The sequence below is a fragment of the Paralichthys olivaceus genome, chromosome 16 (genome assembly GCF_024713975.1).
Source record: "Paralichthys olivaceus isolate ysfri-2021 chromosome 16, ASM2471397v2, whole genome shotgun sequence".
Taxonomy (NCBI): Eukaryota; Metazoa; Chordata; class Actinopteri; order Pleuronectiformes; family Paralichthyidae; genus Paralichthys; species Paralichthys olivaceus.
The window spans coordinates 16426780-16448000 of NC_091108.1; the positions used below are offsets into that span (position 1 = coordinate 16426780).

General features: G+C 41.1%; 1 long non-coding RNA gene across 1 annotated transcript; it reads left to right on the top strand.

Moving 5' to 3' along the window:
- Window positions 1–7068: 7068 nt before the first annotated feature.
- On the top strand, window positions 7069–18962 carry LOC138405052 (uncharacterized). The gene is made up of 3 exons (XR_011238710.1): window positions 7069–7218; window positions 12196–12307; window positions 18844–18962. It is a non-coding gene; the product is annotated as an uncharacterized lncRNA (long non-coding RNA).
- The last annotated feature ends 2259 nt before the right edge of the window (window positions 18963–21221 follow it).

Here is a 21221-nt window from a genome sequence, read left to right on the forward strand (position 1 = left end):
CCGTCCTCCCTCTTCTTTTCTCTCACCATGCGTACTCCTCTCTGTCGGTGTGGGAGGGTGGAGTCAGCGAGGAGTGGAGGATCCCGCCGGTGTGAGCAGATGCGATTGGAGGAGAATAATCCTCTGAGTGCTTTGCTTTCTTAGATTTTTGTGAGAGGGGAGCAGGGGGGTTTCTTTGATGTTCTGCGGATACCATTCGAGGCCGCAGCATTAAACGCGGATTTACAATTTCTGTCATAGATTTCCCCCATCCCCTCCCTCCGCCTTCATCTTCACGAGTGTTATTGCTCATTTCCTTCCTCTTTTCTTCAAATTGCACCACTCATTTTTCTGTGACCCAATTTGCCGCACTTGCTTCCAGTTGTCGGACATCACTACGAACACACTGGTAGTTGTGATTTAGGAGCAGTTAAATCTCCTTCATGGTCGGGCTACAGTGGCGTTCTGACAGGGGCGTTTAGCAGGGTGCTTAGTGAGAGGCTGATAAGACGTTGGCAGCCACTTGAAATCAATTCGTCCATGCCTTACCCTCAGTAAAGCCACCATTCCCTCGTGCTTGTGATTAAGCTGGGTGCATAGGGCTGGAGTAGCCATTCAAAAAGCTACTGCAGACATGCCATATTTGATAAGCCTCTGGTTGGGGATGTGCGTATATGAATAACAGTCACCTCCAGGGAAGCTTCTGCTTAATGTTTCATGGACTTATTTCCTCGGCGCTTCTCTGTCATCCGAGATTTGCTGCTGTCTGAATGCGGCACACAGAAACATGAGGTGTTCCCTGTGATCACGGCTCGGCCGACACACGAGCCTGAGGTGCGTGAGGTGTAATGATGGATATGCTTTCACATACAAACTCACGCATGCTGCATCATTCACAGGGACGAAGTGCAGACGTGGACATACAATATTGAGTCCACGTTCACTGGGTCGCGCTGTGTTCTCATGCGAAGCACACACGGGCGAGACACAGCTGAGACACACACGTACACACAGATGAAATGTGACATGTTGACTAAATACAGGATGGGATGCACACCATTCAGCCTGGAGTAAAGAATGATCATGCATGACGTGCACTTTCACAGAAGCATGTAGCCTAACCTTTCCCTCGCTGATGAATGAGTCACAACCCAGATGCCAAAGGTGACCTTACACGGTTTGTGCCTCCGACTGGAGCCAAACTCTTCCTCTGTGTCACGTTTCCAGATTGTTAAAACCAAATCTCACCGTGATCGCTATAGTTTATTAATCCCACATGTCATCCTGAATCTTTTTATATCTGTGATTTCAACTGAATTATTTGTTCACTTTTCATTAAAGATTGAGCAGCATTGTAGTAGACACACATGATCCTGACACATCTTGACTATTTGACACGTGTCACTGTGTGAATTTAAAATGTACAGTATTAATATTGTGAATTGATGGTTAAATGTAAGACACTGCTCTGCTTACATGAGAGAACCACACAATGTGAGGAAAACCTGAGTAATCAGCAAAGATAAACCCAGACTGAGCCGCTCTGTGCCAGCTACATCTGAACATCTAAACAGCTTAAAGCATGAGCAAACATTTCAGTGTGACACTGTTTAATGCTGCTGACTTCACAATTTAGTATTTTCATGCAAAGTCTAACAAACTGAGCAAATGCTGCTCAATGACAACAAATATCTAGTGATTGTGAATATTTGATGGGATATATTGACACTGACAAATGACTGATCATGACAGAAAGTTGTCTCCTCATTTATACTGCAACACAGCCCCCGTGCAGATAGTGCCAACCATCGACTCCAGCTAGTTTATGTGATGTGATAGTAGAAATAGTTTATAGTTTTTATATTGATAACTGCTTAATTATTGGGGTAACAGTGTTCACACAAGTTAACATCATATCATATACTTACAGGTGTCATTTTACCTGGGAAGGATGAGCATACATCCTAACCCATTTTTGAAATGGCAGATTTGATCCCCGTCTCTTTTTTAAAAAACATGAGAAATATTTTCCACGTTGAAACAAATAAGTAACTCCTTGTGTCTCCGCTTCCTCCCTCTGTCCAGAAACTCAGACATTGAGGTCTTGTCATCACAAATCAGTCTCAGCTGTCAATCATGACTTCTTTATAGCATCAAATAACTATTGAAAACAAACCTATTATCAGAAAGATGAACACTTGATCATACATCAATGTGATAACAACTCAAACGACAAAAAACATTTCAGAAAAATGTTTACTGTTGACTTTTTTTTTTTTTGTTTGGTCCATTTAAAGTACCATTTGAATTTCTATATCATCCTTCGTCGGGCACACTAAATGCTGAAATACACATCAATCACACGAACCTCTAAGATGATGGTTGCAGCTGCTTCTCTCTGGCATCAGATGATGATGAACTAAATCAACTTGCTCCTGCAGATCCTCACCTGAGCAGTGCATGGCTTCCAAAGACACAGGCTCCTCCATCATGTCAAACATGATCTCACAGACTAATGAGTATATTTGGAATGTCTCCTTTTTTTTATATATCTCTCATGTAAATAATAATCTCTCCAACAGTTCTTTGACACAAACTGACACTTTACATTAATTTACTTTGGTCTGGTTCCCGCAGCTCCAAGGTGCAATAGGGCTTCACAAATTGTCTTTCTAAATGAGGTTGCAGCTTCTTGGCTTTAAACTCACTTACCACCAAACCAGAATGTGGTCAAGTGAAAGCTGTTTGTTGTGAAGCTGAAGAGCACCCAATTATTTTTCCCTCCAACTCATCCACTTTAGTTTGTTTCCAGCTGTAATAATGAAACTATTTATGTTTGGTCCTTTGACAATATCAATACAATTTATTACAAGACAGTGCCCTAAATAACATTTACTCCAACTGTCTTTTCTGTAAGTTTAGTTTATGTCACAACACTGTCTCAACCAAGACTTTGAGCCCCCACGTATTTCTACAGTGACGTTGAAACAAGATCACTACAGTTAATGATGAATCCTCTGACAGCAGCCATGAGGGAAATCAGACTGTAGAACTCCTCATAATGCAGACGACCAAAAATTCTGACAGGCCACAAATCCATACAGTCAGATTGTTAATCGCTCAAGCAATTACCCAGGAGTTATGACCCCAGCCCCCACCCTTAACCTGTACATCCAATGACAACACATAACCATAACCCCCATTTCCAGACTACTTCTGAAATTAGTCAGGGGCCACCAATTAAAAAACAGTAGCGAACATGTAAATAATAAAGACGCATGAATACATTTTAATTCTGGCATTGAATAGAAAAGATTCAAAATATTAGTGAGTGGTGGGTAAATATCAGAGATTTATTCTTAACTTACTGGTTAATAAAGATATAGTATATAAGATAGTTATTTGTACAATGGAGGGTAACTTTGAAGAGAAAACAAATGACGCATAGCCTTAAATTTCCCTCTTTGTTCTCATATTTATATATATATATATTCATATATTTTGACTCTATTCTTGTAATATAATAACTCTATTCTCGTAATATTACAACTTTATTCTTGTAATAATATAATTGGATTTCTGTGATATTATGATTTTGTTCTTGTGATATCATGACTCAGTTATTGCAATATTTTGACCTCACCCTCATAATATTATGACTTTATTCCAGTAATTTCATCAGATTACAAGTACACTTGAAGGTCAAAAACACCTTATTAAACAAGAGCCCTGCTGAAAAATGTGCTTTTATTGAATCTCAGATCTGTTCTGTTGAAGCGGATCCGTTTCATGATCCAATGATCATTTCTGTGGCTGCACTGTTGATAACCTCAAACATGCTCATTCAGCAGCAGAACAGGCAGCGACTGCTCGATCTCATGTGCCTCTGTAATGTGCTAATTATATTTAAATGAATATGACTCTCTCATGTACCTGCCTTTGTAATTGTGAATTATGGTGCTTGGAAGAAACAGTGCAAAATTATATAATGTGACAGGAAAACGCATTAGGAAAAATGACAAGCAGGAAAACTGTACTAACGGAGAATGATCGTTTGTTGTTTCTGGTATTTTGTTCAGCTCCATAGATCTGGATGGATTCATCAGTTTGTTCAAGGTTCTGGATGAGATGACATTGTCTTATGAAACCCTTGTTGTAAAGAAGTTCTTTTTGTACATGTAGAGAGGCAGTTTGAAGGCCACTGCACTGATGCTGACATTCTGCGCCCACATCGAGGGTGACTGTCCCCCTCTCACTCTGCCTGTTGCCATGGTTACATACAATCGGTGAGGGGGGGTTTGTAGATGAAGAGGTGATGATGATGATAATGATGATGGTGATGATGAAGGTGGTGTTAGTTGTCATAGTGTGTGCCCGGGGGGCCTCTGCTTTCCCATCAGGCCCCCCCATCCTCCGCCCGTGCCCTCTGTCACCTACCCTGGGGAGACACTCGCCAGGTGAGAAAAGCACGCAACAGGAATTAGAAGGACCAGGTCGACTGCATGTGCGCTCCCCCGAGCAAGGTTGTGTTTGGCGGATACGTCTGACCTTTTTGCTCATTTTATAAATACAGAGCGGCGTATTTTCCTTCCAACCAAACCGGGGAACACAGATGCACCTGCTGATATGTTACAAGAGGAATGAAGTTGCTCCTAAAGGGGACCTATTAGGGCTCTCTTCATTTTCTGTCATATATAATGTTACACTGTCAGATGATCATAGTAACTTGGCCAAAGATTGAGATAATGAGGTCATCGTATGTTCCAGTAATCCCTCTGAGACAGAAGCTCAGGCGTCCGACTGCTCTGAACACTATTCCAACAGTTCTTTCTTCTGTGTAACAGTTTCTTTATACAAGCTACAGTCTAACTTATAGGATTAGAGACATTTAACATACTGTAGTATACAAATCACAAATGGTCCAGGTTTAAGATACAATCACTTAATGACAGCTGAATAATGTTTTACTTTTTTTTTTTTTCTTGTTTTACATTTAAGTGCATTTCCAGCACAAACAGCCATTGACAGGAACATGCATAACTTTTTCACCATTTGCGACTGAAAGACTAGATTTTACTGTCTATCTTTAACACGTATATATTGGCATTCACAAAGTCACCTTCAAATTCTAATGCTTCACATTCACCCTGGCATTCTCCCATGTGCCATCGGTGGAACAATTTAAACTCTTTCTTGTAATGACCAATCACCCATTTTGACTCCTTATGTGCAAATCTTCTTTTACTAGTGAAATGGGAAAAAAAGGTTGCTGGATCACAAACGTTGTAGTTTTTATTTTATTGTCTTTTATTGTTTTTATTGACTGTTGCTTTCTTCTGCCTTAAGATACAGATGTGTCCGACCAACACATCATTTTAAGCTCTGATGCCCCTGGGTGCTCAGATTGGTTCCATTGCATTTGATGTTTCAATCAAACATGACAGCAATCTGAGTAAAAAAGATATAATACATAAGAATTTTTTATTAAAATGTCTAAACATGACTGGATCCGTGGTATATATTTTGTTGAATCCTAAACTGCTTCTCGATGTCATCAAACTATATCTACTTATTGTATGTTGAATTGATGTATAGAGTGACGAGCACCTGCTCTCTCACAGCATCTTAATTAAACTTCTTTCTCCTTCAGTTTTGGGGTATGTAGGAGGATGTTGTTACTCATGTTCACTTCCACTTTACTTGTACTGGACCCTGTTGATACCATGTCAGCCCTCGGCTCATACATAGTGTACTGAAGGATGATTATTTGGTTTGAGGCTACAACAAGAAACAGGAGAATACGTCCCTGCTGGTTTTTCTCATGGTTGGATTTGCTCTGACGCAGCAACTTTAATTTTACTTTTCTGATAAAAGACAAATGAAGATCTTGTCCTCAAGTCAATTTATTTTATTGTTTCTAGTATGGAGGATAGTTTTAGTCACATTAGCAGCATGGCTGGTTGCCAGTCGGTCCATCCACCACTTTGGTCCTGATGGAAAACACTCAACAACTACACTCTAAGAAATAATTCAGGGCATCGCCATTATATAACAAGAATGGTATTCAGTAGAGCACATAGCTCCACCAAGACCTGACAGTTCCCTTAAATGAAACCACTCATACTCACACTCATAGATATCATAGATATCATTATCCTGAATATGCCTGATTCTTTTAATCAAGAGCATTATTCCAGGATTCCGGATCTGCCCCTTTCTCTGGACTCACACCCAAATTTAATAGGTTCTTTCTGGACTCATTTTCATAGAAATCCAATGAAACAAAAAGGGATCAAAAAATAACCTCCCTTGGCAGAGAGTAATAAAAAACATTGTTTCTGCAAAAAAATCCCAGTTTGGTTATTTAGTTAATTTGAATTGTAAACACCTTCAGTGGCTTGTGTTAATTACCTCAACTTAAATTAAATGAATTTAAACTCAAATGTATCTCTACATTGAAAATTAAATTCAGGTTGTGGTAACTGAAATTGTTTTGATGAATTTTCTCAGGTTTTATTCCAGAAATCCAGACTTCACACCCGTTAAACCCACCAGCGAAAATGAAACCAACAGTCTGCACAGTGAAGGTAAGTGTCATTTCGTTTTCAATAACCTCTTACAAACAAAGGAGACGTCTATGTGCATGGCCTGCAAACGTTATATGTTGCACCTAACTTTCCTCTAAATTTCTGAATTTATTCTGCCTGACTTCAAATAGTTTTTCTATCTATTAAGGCTTTAATTACTTTTACAGGTTAATGAAGAGTGTGCAGGAGCCCTTGATGGGAATGTGACGTCAAAGCATCAACTGACACCAAGAATACAATCACTGAGGTTGAGAGAAAGTCCTGGAGGTAATCGATGTTCAATATGTTTGGCTGAAGGTCAGAACAGTGCATATGTTCTGAAACCTACCATATTACAAAGGTTTGATGAAAGCAAGTGTACAAATCTCAGGATCAAGCTCCCTCATATTTGTATGTAGCTCAATAATGTTAAATATGAATTTGTAAATTGAAGAAGTTGCAGGGTTTTAAAAGTCGGGACTTATGGACACTTGGATGACACCACAGGAGCAGTATGGAGGCATTTAATGTTTATTTTCTGTTATTTTTTTTTACCCTTGAAGACCCATTTACTTCATTTGTATTGGATTTGGCTGCAACGCTGTTTACCCCTGAAACTCCAAAAGTGTTTTGTGGACTCAAACACTTCACCCACCCCTCCATCGGCATAGTGGTGAGTAGATAATGGGTGAATTTTCATTTTTCGGTGAACTAGAATCTTTCTTATTTCTACCATCCATCCCATATGATGTTGATGTGGCATAAGCCTCTAGCATGTCTCTGCACTGTCAGCTCTACAGCCAATAAAAGCTCTCAGCTGAAGTCCAAATCCAGGCCTTTTGATCAACCTTTTAATTTTTTTTTATTTCGAACATCCAAATAAAAAAAGAGAAATGATCATACACACAAGTGAAAAAATTAACAGAAAAAAACCAATATATAAACTTAATTCTGTCTCTGGAGTCCCTTTTTTTCTCAAAACACACGGTCTCATATCTGAGCATGTAATTCTCTGTATATGTACAGTCCAGTTTGTGTGTAAGTGTGTTTTTTTCCTACAGAGACCTTAAGTCTTTTGGCCCACGCAGTCGGCCACTATTTTGTCCAACCCTTTGGTCTTACATAACAGAGTCTTTATGCTAAAGTTGACATATTAACTGTGTTTGCAGACAGTAGCTCTCCAGCAAACTTTTTCCTGCCAAAAGGATTAATTCAGACTTTATTTCCAAGTTCATTAAAATACTGTGTTAATCTTCCCATGTCGGGGGGCCAATCAGAAATAGGCCTAAGATTTATTTTGCATTTCAGCTCTACGGCTATGACTAATCACTGCTGACTGATCAGCGATGTCGTGGGTGTGGGTGTCCTAACATGATACTGTGTCCCTGAGTGGGCTTTTAGACAACAATGTGCTATGTTGTATTTGAAGAAGAGCTGACTCATACAACCATTCACAAACCCTACATGGGAGGGGAAACAAGGCAAGAGGAAAGAAAGACATACAACAATAACTCTGATGCATCATGGGTAGTTTACACTGCACATCCACAAGTCGGCCGACACTTTGGGCTTCCTGTCTGACATTCCCCTGAAGCAATTTAATTCCTCCAGAGTTACTTTGTACTACAGTCCTATCCACTTGAGAGCTTTGACATCATTAATCCATTAAACTTTAAATTCCAGAGGATTCTTTGCCCTCCTTCTCCCAGATTAGCTGTTCAGTGCGTTTCTGTGTCAGTTCACTGGGTTGAAATTAATTTTGCGACTAATTTAGTAATTGCACGCCAAAGCTTTTTATCTGCGTGGAGGATAAGCTGTATCACTCAGCCGCTGTACTGCAGGCAGGTTAGATGTGGCTATACTCAGTTTTTGCAGCACAGGATTGTTCTTACAGTCTATTGGCATACAGTCTTCTGCTAAAAACAAATAATCAACTAACCCAGTCAGAGCCTGGAGAGAACAGGCATTTTCTATTGTATATGAGATATCCAGATCGTAGACTGGTGCACACTGTGATCCGTCAGTGGCAGATAGCCTGCATCAGGATGTAGACACTGAAACATGACAATTTGCATAAGCTTTTAACCACTTTCTCTGAATTTCTGCTCGAACTGTGAGTACTGTATTATAGAGGACGGCTGCTCTGGATAAGTGCTTGATTCACTGCTTTCGCCCATTACGGACAAGCTCCTCTGACACGGTGTAGGGGCTACTCCTTTCATGTGCTGTCACGTGTGTGTGTGTGTGTGTGTGTGTGTGTGTGTGTGTGTGTGTGTGTGTGTGTGTGTGTGTGTGTGTGTGTGTGTGTGTGTGTGTGTGTGTGTGTGTGTGTGTGTGTGTGTGTGTGTGTTACGAACGTGTTCTTAGTAGTGTGGGTGTTGTTGATTGTAATGGAGGAGGGGGATGATGTGGGCTCATGTGTGATGATGAGTGACTCTCAATCCTCTTCCCATCTACTGGGTCTCCCTCAGCGGCCCCACCCCCTAACACTGTCCAGACGCACACCGATGACAGTGTTGTGCTGCCGTGGGACCGCTGATCACCCTGCCGCCCGCAGACCACATCTTACGTCTCTGCCTCTCAGCGTGGTTCGGGCTCCCAGGGGTCCAGCATATCATCCGAAATGCCTGGCGTCTGCATGGGCTCATCCACTCGCTCGATGCCTGTAAAAAACATAACAGCTTTTCAAATGCACATTGCCATTGTTGTGACACTGACTAGAATTACACTAAATTACCAGTTTGTAGTGAGGTGTAATAACAGCGGTGCCAGACGTCGTTCCCATGACGCCGGCTGTGCTGCTTCACTCATACAAGGCCCATCTGCCTGAAGAGATGTGCAGCTCTGTTGTACAAGACTGATGTTAATGTGAGGTGCACCCTGTTATCATGGCTCCCTCTCTCTCTCTCTCTCACACACACACACACACACACACACACACACACACACACACACACACACACACACACGTACATGCTTGCCGGAGGTGTGAGAACCATCATAATGGTGTGTCTTGCAAAACCCAGTCATCACGTGTCACTTCTGACAGTCGCTGCTTATACCTCCTCTGCTGGCGCACACAGGCGTACATGCACTCGCATTGTGTGCGATTGTTGTCACAAAGGAGTGAGGAGAAGCCTGACAGGTTGTGATGCCAAAACATTATGTGTTCTCACTCAAGCTGCAAAACACAGGAGAACGTGTGACTCAGATATGTAGAATACCTGGAACATGATACAGCCACACTGAGAAATGATTTATTATAATCTCCCTCGCCTTGTATTAGAACATGTTCTATATCTTTCTTAGAAACACATAATATTTTCATATCTGTGGATAACACTCAGCGTATCTCAGGTGTTTGGAGCAGCTTTCCATGCTGGCATCTGCAGAGCCTGTGTCTGGCATTGTGCGTTTGGTTAGAATGGCGTTTTCTTTGCCATCATCCCCAGTCATCCCTAATCCTGTGACTGCAGCTGTACACACAATGGATAATCCCATCATGACTCAATTGTGTGAGGAAATAAAGACACACGTTGGCTAAGTAGGGGGAAAGTTATTTGTTGGAGCTCAAAGGGGATGGGGTTCGTTGTTGTGTTCCCACTGGGGAGGAGTGAATGGCATTAAACGTTCACCTGCCAGTGCGTCCTCTACTTGGACGGGCTCCAGCATGGCTCCCGCTGCTGCTACAGGCGTAGGAAAGGTTTTTTTTTCTCGCCATGAATAAAAGGTGTTACTCTTTTCAAAGAATTCCAGTTGCTGGATAATACGGACTAATGCGCGTGGTGTAATGCTAACAATACGCCTCACATTGCAAACATTGGCTTTCCTCTGGGTGAAAGAGCTTTTTCATCTGAGCCTTTTGCAAAATGCATCATTTCAGGCGACAGACAAAAGTGAAACAGAACATTGTCGCTAGCAGGTTATGTACTCTGGATAGAAAACTCCAAACTGTAGCCAGTAATTGCAGCACTGCAGCCGACAGTTTCACAGAGGGACTTCTTGTTTACAGAGGGAAATAACGCACAGCTTGGAAGTTCGGTACAACCACAGGCTGTCTGCACTGATGCCTGTTTGTGGTTTACAGAGCCACTGACCATGCTTGTATGTGTCAGCCTGCTATGGCCTCTATTTCTGCTCCTGCTTCACTGAGTCCTGTGCACTGGCTCAGATAATGAACAGTCCAACCCAAGGGGGACAATTAGCGTCTTAATGTGTCTGATCTGATAGACGTTTGCTCTGGTGAGTGGAAATCCTGCAGAGGAGTGAGCGCTGCCACGCTAAGACTGATGCAGCCGGAGTCATGAGACAGAGAGGATCAAACTTAAAACACTAGCCCCTTGTCGGACCCTGCTGCGCCTCTCAGCTCGACATGGATCATGAACATCACTTTGCCTTTTGGGATTTGCTGTCTGAAGTTTTTTTTTTTTGCTCACTTCACCCCCTAAAAGATTTCTGCTGCACTGAACACTACACTCCAAGCTGGCATTTGCCTCAAGGAGCTCAATCCAGTGCGCTACCTTTTGTCTAAAAACACCCTCAACACACCAGTCGGGTGAAGAGGCCGGGCAGACGCTCAGAATTTTAATCAAAAAGAGAATATTGAATTTGTAGAATTTAAAAATGTGCCTCTCAAACAAAATGCTCCCAATCCTCTTTGATATGGAAAGCTACCACTCCTCCCAACCCTCATGAATTAAATTATTTTTCCTGTCTGTGCAGTGGAGTAGCCCAGGGCACTAATACCCTCATTACATGAGTTGCACATGTAAGAGAAAAGACGGCATCTCTTTATTTGCCCTTCATTTTGATTCTATTTATTTTCTCCTGAGTCTCGACTGCACAATGAGTCCCCAGCGGAGCAGTGATAGGGTGGTGCTCACTGCTGACAGTGTGTTAAATAGGTTGGGAGAAGGTCCTGACATATTATAAAAATATACACCTAAATATATGTATTAGAGCTGGAGCTACTTGAAAATCATACCAGCCACATTTCTTTAGATATTATTATTACAATCATTTAACACTTTTCTTCAAGACTCATCCTTGTAGGTACATTGGTGATTTTAATCTATTATTTTAAACTTTTAAAGTGTTTCTTTAATTTTTAATCTTTATTAATTAAATTAAGATTTAGGTAAAGGGATCTATTGGCATAAATTTAATATAAAATAATCATAGTTATGTTTTCACTAGTGCGTAATCATCTATATTGTTGTTTTCCTTACCCTTGAATGGGTCCTTTACATTTAATTATTTTATATTTGCATCAGAAGTGGGTCCTCTCGACAGAGGCAGCCATGTTTTTCACAGTAGTAAAGACTGGACAGGCTAAACACCTTAACACCTTTTGTAATTTTAGAACAACCGAAAGCTATCACAGGTTCTCCCAGATGTTTGGGGGGGGTATTCAGCTGCAACATGCGACTTCACCACTAGATGTTTCTAAATTTTACACACTAAACCTTTAAATGTTGATTTTTTTTAATGACAATGACACCATGTGTCTTTTAGATGGGTTCCCTGAAGCTACTTTCATTTTGTATTTCTCTCTGCCAACAGGTGAAGGTCCCTGCAAAAATTAAGATTTGATATCAAGGGAAGAAAAACAGAAAGTGGATGACGCTTGTTATTTTGTTGCTTTCTCCAGGTAGTGAAAATTTGGGACGGGGCAACACCAGCAAAAATACAGAATCTCAACTCGCCAAAAGAAGAACCCAGTCAGATTAAGATGGTGAAGACAGAGAGAGATGGAAGCTGAGGTAAGACTAACACTAACTTAAACAGTACCTAACTAACCCTTAACCTAACCTGAAAACAAAGGTCTCCATAATGTGACTGTGTAGAGAGCTCCCCCCAACATGCACAAAGAATAGAACACAATACATTCTAATGTATCTTCACAGATTGCATTCAGACATGGATGAGAGCATGATGAACCTCGAGAACAAACATAGAAAACAAGGGAGCGAGATATTTCTCTTGTGCTGTTTATGTAAAAAATAGACTTTGTCAAAGTCATCCAAGGGACATGAGTGAGGGGTCCCCAGAATATTTTCCATCTTGTAGGAGGTCCCTGGCAAAGGATAAAATTGAAAAACTCTGTATTATGTCAATTTTAGCTTTAAAAAAGGAAAACGAGACTGTTGTAAGCTAGTAACACAGTAATTAGTGGATAGATAATAACTGTTTTAACATAATGTGTAGGTCAACACATTCATGCCTTTAAATCTGGATTTCAAACCAGTAAGAAATCAGAAAATCAGAAACAAGAAAGACAATTTCTTTTTCACAGCTAAAACATATCACAGCTTTTGAACGTTTCTCATTCTATGCACCTTGACACTATTGGCCACATTTGAAAGATTCTGTCTGTTACTTTGGGGCTTGGCGTGACCTGGTTTCTATTGCTCAGGCTTTTTTTGGTCTCTTATGAGCCTGTGAGCTCTCTCCAAGTCTAGGCTCTACGTTTCCTTGCTCTTCCTTAATCAGGACTAAAAATTAAAGGTGACCGGTGCTGTTGCCGTCAGGGCCCCTGTGGGCTGCTTTGCCTGAGGAGGACAGTCTGCCAGAGTCAGGATCATGTTCTAAATCCCTTCTTGTACTGCAGGACGGCTTTTTGTAATCTTTAATTTCCTATTTCTCATATTTGCTTCCTTGCCTGTAAGACATATTTATATATTTTTTTTTTACATTTTAAACTCAAATTCTCGACTCAATATATTTTTTTTTGGTGCTATTCCATGAAATACATGCACTCGTAATTATTTTTGTTTTAAGTGGGATGCAGAGTAGTACAGCTATTTTTGCACTTCATAAAATCCCAATATGATGAACATTAAATAGTTATCGTTAGAGGAGATTGAAGGGGTTTAATGACATTGGACGAGGTGAGCAGAAGGCAGTTATGTTTTTTTAGTTCAGTATGTCTCATCCTCCAGGTTGTGACACTGGAGTTTCTGTTGGCGGGAGCATATGGCCGCTTATACTCTGGTTTGTGGACCCTTTAATTAACCCAGTGGTCCAAATGAGGTTACTGCTGTGAAGGAGAGAAAAATAAAATGAAAAGAGCAGCAGAGAGCGATATAGTGTGTGTGTGTGTGTGTGTGTGTGTGTGTGTGTGTGTGTGTGTGTGTGTGTGTGTGTGTGTGTGTGTGTGTGTGTGTGTGTGTGTGTGTGTGTGTGTGTGTGAATTGGATAAATGGGGCAGCAGCGGGGGTGGGGTATCCTGCATGAACACAATGTTATGTAATTCAGCAGTTTATTATGTAAGGGATCAATAGTGTAACAGTAAGAGGACTGAGGTCCCCCCCCATATCCGTGCACACATGCTTATCATTGTTCTCCTCTGAAGTTCACGGCTAATTGTTTCTCAGGAGAGGTGCCCAGCATCCTCCGCTGCTCCTGCTGTGGAAACAGACATGGTGTTGCAGGCTGTGTTGTCAGACAGGCACAGGAAGGACTGCACGGCTCCATGAGACAGGTTTCCCCCCTGTGCTTTTTAACATTAAACAGATGGGTCACAGTGAATGCTCTAATGTGACTGAAATGAAACGGCAATATTTTTTCTTTACCTCTGCTCATTGAAACATGACCTGTGCTCTACGTTTTATCAGCTTAATGGTTGCAGCCCTTAAACAGCTGGCAAGACAAACTCACGTGAGTGTGAGCAGATTTTGCAGCTCACAGACAGAAGCCGACATGTCGCAACATCGGATTTCATCATATGGCCGACTTTACTGTTCAGCGTTGGCTCTAAGTTGGCAGGACGATAGATGTTTTGCAATTGTGGATCATCCCTTTATCGGCATGACTCTCAGGATGCATCAACTTCCATCTGTCAGCTCACGATGCTTGTAATGCTAATACAAATGAACAGGTAATGGTTGACGCTATCATTGAGGTCACTCCATCAAAATAGCAGGGGTACTGCTAGCACAGGGATCAGGCAAGCAATCGATTCTCCATCTACGCAGATGACACATTTGTTTTTATACAGCCAATCAAACTGATATTGAGTGATTCAGCCTCAGGAGGCTGGTTGGAAACAAACACGAAAGCAAGTGTAAATGAACGTATCCGTTATGTTTGCCCATTTCTAGTTCTGAGAATTCCATCTTTACAAAGGAGGACACATGTTTTCTTGTGCCAAACCAACATTCAGCTAAATGAATATCAGTTTGCAGGCCAGCTGTCTGATTATTACAAAGCAAAAAAACTTTCCCGGAAATGTGATTTTCAATTAGATGTGGCTTTGGTCAAAGTGACATTTTGAAGCCTCAAGTTTGGCATTTTTGTAGAAACCCTACGCTCTGTATGAAAATGTTTACTGAGGTTATGAATCAAGTGAGAAGTCCTTTTCTCATAGACCACGGTCATAGAGATACAGTTTTGAAGCAATTCCACTTTGGCGTCACTCTGTGGACCTGGACTCGATGGCGAGTTCCTTTTGTATCACAACTTACAATACATTGTTCCTGTGCTCATACTTAGCTGGTTAGCTTCCACCAATTTTCCTAAAAGATGCATTGTCTCTATTTCAATGATAAAAACTAATTACACTAAGCATAAAAATCATCTTGACATTATTTCTGTCTGCAGGATGGGATGACTAATCATCACCTTCAGCTCAGACAGGATAAAAATATGCAGTCTTTACTATACAATGCCTATAATTACCCCACATACTGGGTACAATGCAGCGAAGCATTTGCATTTGACTGCAGCTGAACGTCTATATAAGTGTGTCAGAAAGCCGACATCATGCACTGTGGAACTCAACATGACACCTGTCAAGACAGGGAAATGGCTGTTCTATGTTTTCCAATTCCCCTGCTCCATCAGAACGGCCTTGTTCCTTTTCTCACTGTGGAGACACGATCACAGGCTTTCCCTCTTCTTACGTTGCTCTTTCATTCTCACCCTCTCTTGTCTTATTTTCACTCCTTTGCTCTCCTTTTTGCACTTTTACTTCTCTCTATCTTTCCCCTTCTCTCTCTTTTGATTTCCTGTCTTGCACTGTCTTGTTGCACTATTCCCCCCCCTCTCTCTTTCTGTCTCTCTCCCTCTCCTCTCTCCCTCTCTCTCTCTCTCTCTTTCTATCTCTTTCGCTCTGTCTCCCTCCCTCTCTCCCTTAATCTGTCTCTCTCTCTCTCTCTGTCTCTCCCTCTCTCTTTCTCCTCTCTTTCTCCCTCTCTCTCTCTTTCACTCTCTCTCTCTCTCTCTCTCTCTCTCTCTCTCTCTCTCTCTCTCTCTCTCTCTCTCTCCTCTCTCCCTCTCTCCCTCTCTCCCTCTCTCACTTCAGCCCACCCGGCTTCACCTCCTTCCTCTCTGCTCGGCTGCTCCGGGATCGTCCCTGATCATTCAACATCAAAATATCTTCTCCTCACTGTTGGCCTGGGTTCCCTCATCTCGACCATTCAATATTAAAGTCAATGGGGGATGGCTCTGTTGTTTTCAATGAGCGCCCGTTCACGGGAGAGGAAAAGAGACCGGGAGCAGGAGAGGGGAAAGCGATGTCACCCACAGCAGAGCCAGTGAGATGAATGCACTTTGACTAAATCTTCCCTTTAGCCACTTATTATTATTCACAAAGTCCAAATCCGGCTCTACCACAGAGCTGCACATAAACTGCATATAAAATGTGAGCGACGCATTTAGATGGTCGACACACACACTTTTTAAAGGAGGGTGAGAACAGGTCCCTTTCTGATTGATTATGCACATGATTAATACTGAACATCTGCCTTACATGCAACAGCTAAAATGTGAATGACAATTGTATTTTTATTCTCCTGTTTCAAATTTGGATCTCTCATTGAATTTCATGCTCCTGCTTGACGGGTGACCAACTGTTTTTGGGACTAAATGAACCACGTACATTCACCCGTTGTTGAGAAAACCATAGGGGACTGCCTGCTGGGAGAATAAACACAGACTTTTATTATGGCTCCCTCTGTAGTGCAACCCAGCAAGGCCACATAGCAGCACATGTGCAATTAACGCAGGACAGATGGTCCAAGCTCACATCAAATCAATGCTGAGGACGAAGTGATGGGGAGGGGAGCCTGGATTGCCCCATGGCACCACCACGGCTCCACTGTTACTGATGCATGGTTCAATTTGACATGTTTGATCAGGTGCTTCTATGCAAGTGTATCCACTTTGAAATTGAAATGCATGCTGGAGAGTATTTAGAGTTCCCCCTCTGTTTTATCACACAGGTGGATCTGCATTACAAAATCTATAATTTTATGCATTATACATGTGACATGCCATTAGTGAAGACAGGTAGGGGTACAGCCAGGGGGGGTTTAATGAAATTTTCAGATGATGTTGATAGGAGGATTTGCATTCGTGGGCGGTGACATTGTGTTTGTTCTAGAAAATTGGTTGAGATTAAGGTTCATGGTCATGGTGCGCCTGAACCGGCTAATACTGTTATAAAGAAGAAAAACATCGAGTTATACTCTGTGTGTTGTGATCCTTGTATGTAGTGGAATTAATTTGTCTCTGAAGTAATCCTGAGCTTGTTAATTTCCATGCCAAAGAAAAACATAATACTGATTAAATACAAATATGACAAGGTGAGTCCCACAACACGGCTTCACAGCAGTGAGGTTGTACTGTTGTTTTACTGTGATATAAGACCATACGTAAGTGAACGATACCATCGTAGGGAATTGACATACAATAAGAATCATTTCCTGGTAAACAAATGAAATAATTCCCCAAATTAAATGTATTTACAAAAATGTGACATACCAATTAAATCATCATATTGTTCATGTACCATAATAAAATACACACATCAGAGGGGAGGTGCAGCTTCAGGTCTTGTCTGTAGTCCGATCAGATGTAGTGATACTTCGAAAAATGCTCCTTTTGAATCTGACAACTTTATGACCTCTTTATATGACTCCAGCACTTATCATATAAAGTCATAGGGAATCATTTTCTGATTAATATAAGATGTAGAATATTTCTCTAACTCTAATTTCTCTTATTTTCAGATATAAACATGTTTTATTGATCATATTTTTCTTGTCCGTGACCTTGACCCTTGGCTGATCTGCTCCAAAATTTAAACACACGATTACACAGATAAACAAACAATACATAGATATATGTATCTTATACGAATATTAGATACATGAAGAGCTTTTCTGTAATAACTCACCTCTGCAATATCAACCATTTATATGTATGATATATGGCCTCTTCATGTACTCTCACAGTAAACAAAATTATCGATCTAACTCTGACCAGAAACACATATTTAGCATCCAGTGCATGTGAGGTTTTACCAGCTTACTATTATTCTCAGTACAGCCCTTGTCGGACATGGGATACGTAACGTTGTTGGCTTCATACATTTATTTAAGTGATGGCTTCTTGTCACTCAGACAAAGGTGACTTTTACAATGTTTCATCTTTCATTCAGACATGACTGCACCTTTTACAAAACAGGTCACGAACGGCACGGTAACTTGCAACTGCTGCACAGGATGCAGCAGAGATCTAAATATGAGGTGCCGTCAGGGACATTATTCCGAGTTTTTGTGCACACGACCAAAGTGAAAAGCTTTTACATGCACAACTGCAACATACATACAAACAAGTTAAAAGCTGTAGCAGTGAAACCTTTCACATGCTCGACTGAAAAGGTTTTACACATTCCAGACAAATGTCAATTTCCTCTCACACATATATGAGACCAAAGTCATTCACTTACTATACTGATAACCTCACATTAACAAGTGGAACATTTGTGAAACCTTTTACCAATACTATTGAGAAACTTTCACATTCTTGGTAGATCTAAAAATGTAATAAGCTCTTCTAGTTTTAATCTGAAGACAGCTTTATGTTTGGGGCGACTGACATTCAAGAAGACATGGAAAGCTTGTAGCTCTGGACGCTGGAAAAATCCTCCAGCGTGCTTCAGAAAATGTTTTCTCACAGAAGAGGGTATATAACTTGTGGGAACTGTTGGGTTTCTATATACTTATGTTATGATTTGGCTCTTAAAATTGGATTGAACACAGTACCTTTTATCAAAATCCATTCTTTATTATGCCTTGGACTTTTGTGTGAAGCACTAACCTTGTTTACATAAGTGCTAAACAAATACAGTTATTATAACAACCCCCTTTTGTTGGTTTCAATATTTTGTCCTGTAAAATAACAAATATTATTTGTCAAAGCCTATTCAGTCAATAACAATACATGATCGCTAAGTGTCATTGAAAATCCATCGTGACTTGAAATGTGTCTTCTATGTGCTTATGTTTTTCAGTTGACCTTGCTGAGCACAGCAGTGGCGTCCTGAACATAAACAAAAGGTAAGTTATCAATGCCAACTTTTACTCGAATAATATATATTCTTGCATGTCATGTTCACACCATATGATGACGAGTTCTTGGTTAATCTATACAAGCTGTAAATCAGCCCTCTTATGTCATTGGTGGCAAGAGTTAATGCATATTGTCGCTACACTATATGACGTAAAATTCTGTGGTTTGTTTACAATGATTTAACAATAGTAACAGGAAAAGTGTCCGATGTGATCAGCTGGATCTTGCTGACCACAGCAGTACACACACAGCAGCACACACACAGCAGCACACACACACAGCAGCACACACACAGCAGCACACACACAGCAGCACACACACAGCAGCACACACACAGCAGCACACACACAGCAGCACACACACAGCAGCACACACACAGCAGTACACACACAGCAGTACAGTCCTGAACTTAAAGAGAATTTGAGGGATACAAAAATAAAGGCATTTTGACCTCCGGGTTTTCCTTGATTTCAATGTGTTTGGTGGACAATTATTTACTCTTTTGATTTATTAAATAATAATGCAAATGTGTTGCAAATGTAACTTTACTCTATTAATATTTTATACTGACCTGCCACTGACAGCTGAACCAAAAAGTAATTCAAGATTACGAGTCTGTTCCTTCCTCCGACGATGGGAAAGACATCGGAGGTCATAAACTGGTTTCTCCATTTGCCGCAGACTGTTAATATTCTCCCAGAGGCTGTAGTTTAAAATCAAACAGCCTTCACCGGGAAGAACAGAATATTTATATCTCACCCTCTGCCTGTGCTGCATCAATGCTGAGCAGCTGTGATTATAACTGAAGTGTTGCGATAATGACCTTGCTTGGGGTACTCAACAAAATATTAATTAGAGGTTGCCATGTTTATGAGTCAGCTGTGGTCGTTATGCAACTGCAGCGAGCAAACACAGCCGACTGCTTTGGACGTGAATTCACCAAAAACACAAACGTGTGAGGTTTTCTTTTGTCAGAATGAAGCTGCTGTTACAGAAGCCAGATCACTATCAGCCGGTACAATGTTCTCTCAGCACATATTCATCAACTGTGTAAAGGCTTTGTGATGAAAAATCAATACTGTAAAAATAGAAAATGTCTATTCACTGCTATAGGTTTAATAGCAAGCTCTCTGCCTGACTCCATCATCCATGATTTCCTTCAGAGGAAAGGGTTTGCAGGGGGAGGAGGGGATAACGAATAGGAACATCCTCGCTAATTAACTGTTTCTGTTTCCCTAACCGAAGCCTGCAATCTCTCTCTCTCTCTCTTTCTCTCTTTCTCCATCATCCCTGCCCCTCCTTGCCTGAACGGCAGCCCGGTCTGATTTGTATTCAGGTGGCCTCCTCTCCTCCCTGTTTGTGACTCTGCAGAGCAGGTGTCCGTGGCTCAGGCTCAGACAATGATAGCCCACTGATAAGCTGCCCTGCACGGACTGATAGATCGGCACAGACCTTGTGTTTTCCACTGGTGAGAGTGACGTGTTTTCAGCAGGCGATTTGCAGTTCAGGGTCATTTGAATGCAGGGAAATAAACATGCAAATCCCCATGGATGTGTAGTTTACTGTATACTACAAACAAACACACGGCCATTTGTAGCAGTACAGAACTTTCACAATTTTGACCTAAATTCATACATATAAAGAATAATTATGTCAGTTTGCTGCCCATTTAGAGAAATGTCCCAAATCCCTTTAATTAACTATTTCTCCCTGCTTTGAAAAAATAGTTTGACTTTATGGCAAATACATTCATATGCTCGGTTACCAAGATTTAGACAAAGTTGTTTTCATTCTTATGTCTTTATGACAAACATGAGGCAGCAACCAGTTACCTTAGCTTAGCTTAGCATCAGGAATGGAGACAGAAAGCCCATCAGCACCAGTGGCATGGAGGCGCTGCACTGAGGAGCTGTGTACCAATCAATTCCATCCCTTTTGTTTTTGATCAAGAGCTTGTGTTGTTTATCGCAGCCAAGGGAGTTGTGTTTTCATGCACGCTTGTTTTTCTGTTAGTTAGCAGCATTACACAAAAGCCTAGTTGATGGTTTAGGATGTGGTATCAGTCAGGAAAGAGCCCAGTAAATTTTGGTGCAGATGTGGACCAGGGGCGTATCCAAGAACATTGCGAGATGTTGCAGTATTTCCTTCACATTTTTTCACTGATTTCTCAGGGAATAATTAATTGATCTTGTTGAAACTGATACATTTAGGGAACTGATATCCACGTGTGTGTGCAATTTGGTGCAGCTTGATTGAATTTAAGGGGACTGTTGGGCCTTAGCGTGGTGTGCGCTCTATTGCTTTCTTTTCCTTTGGCTT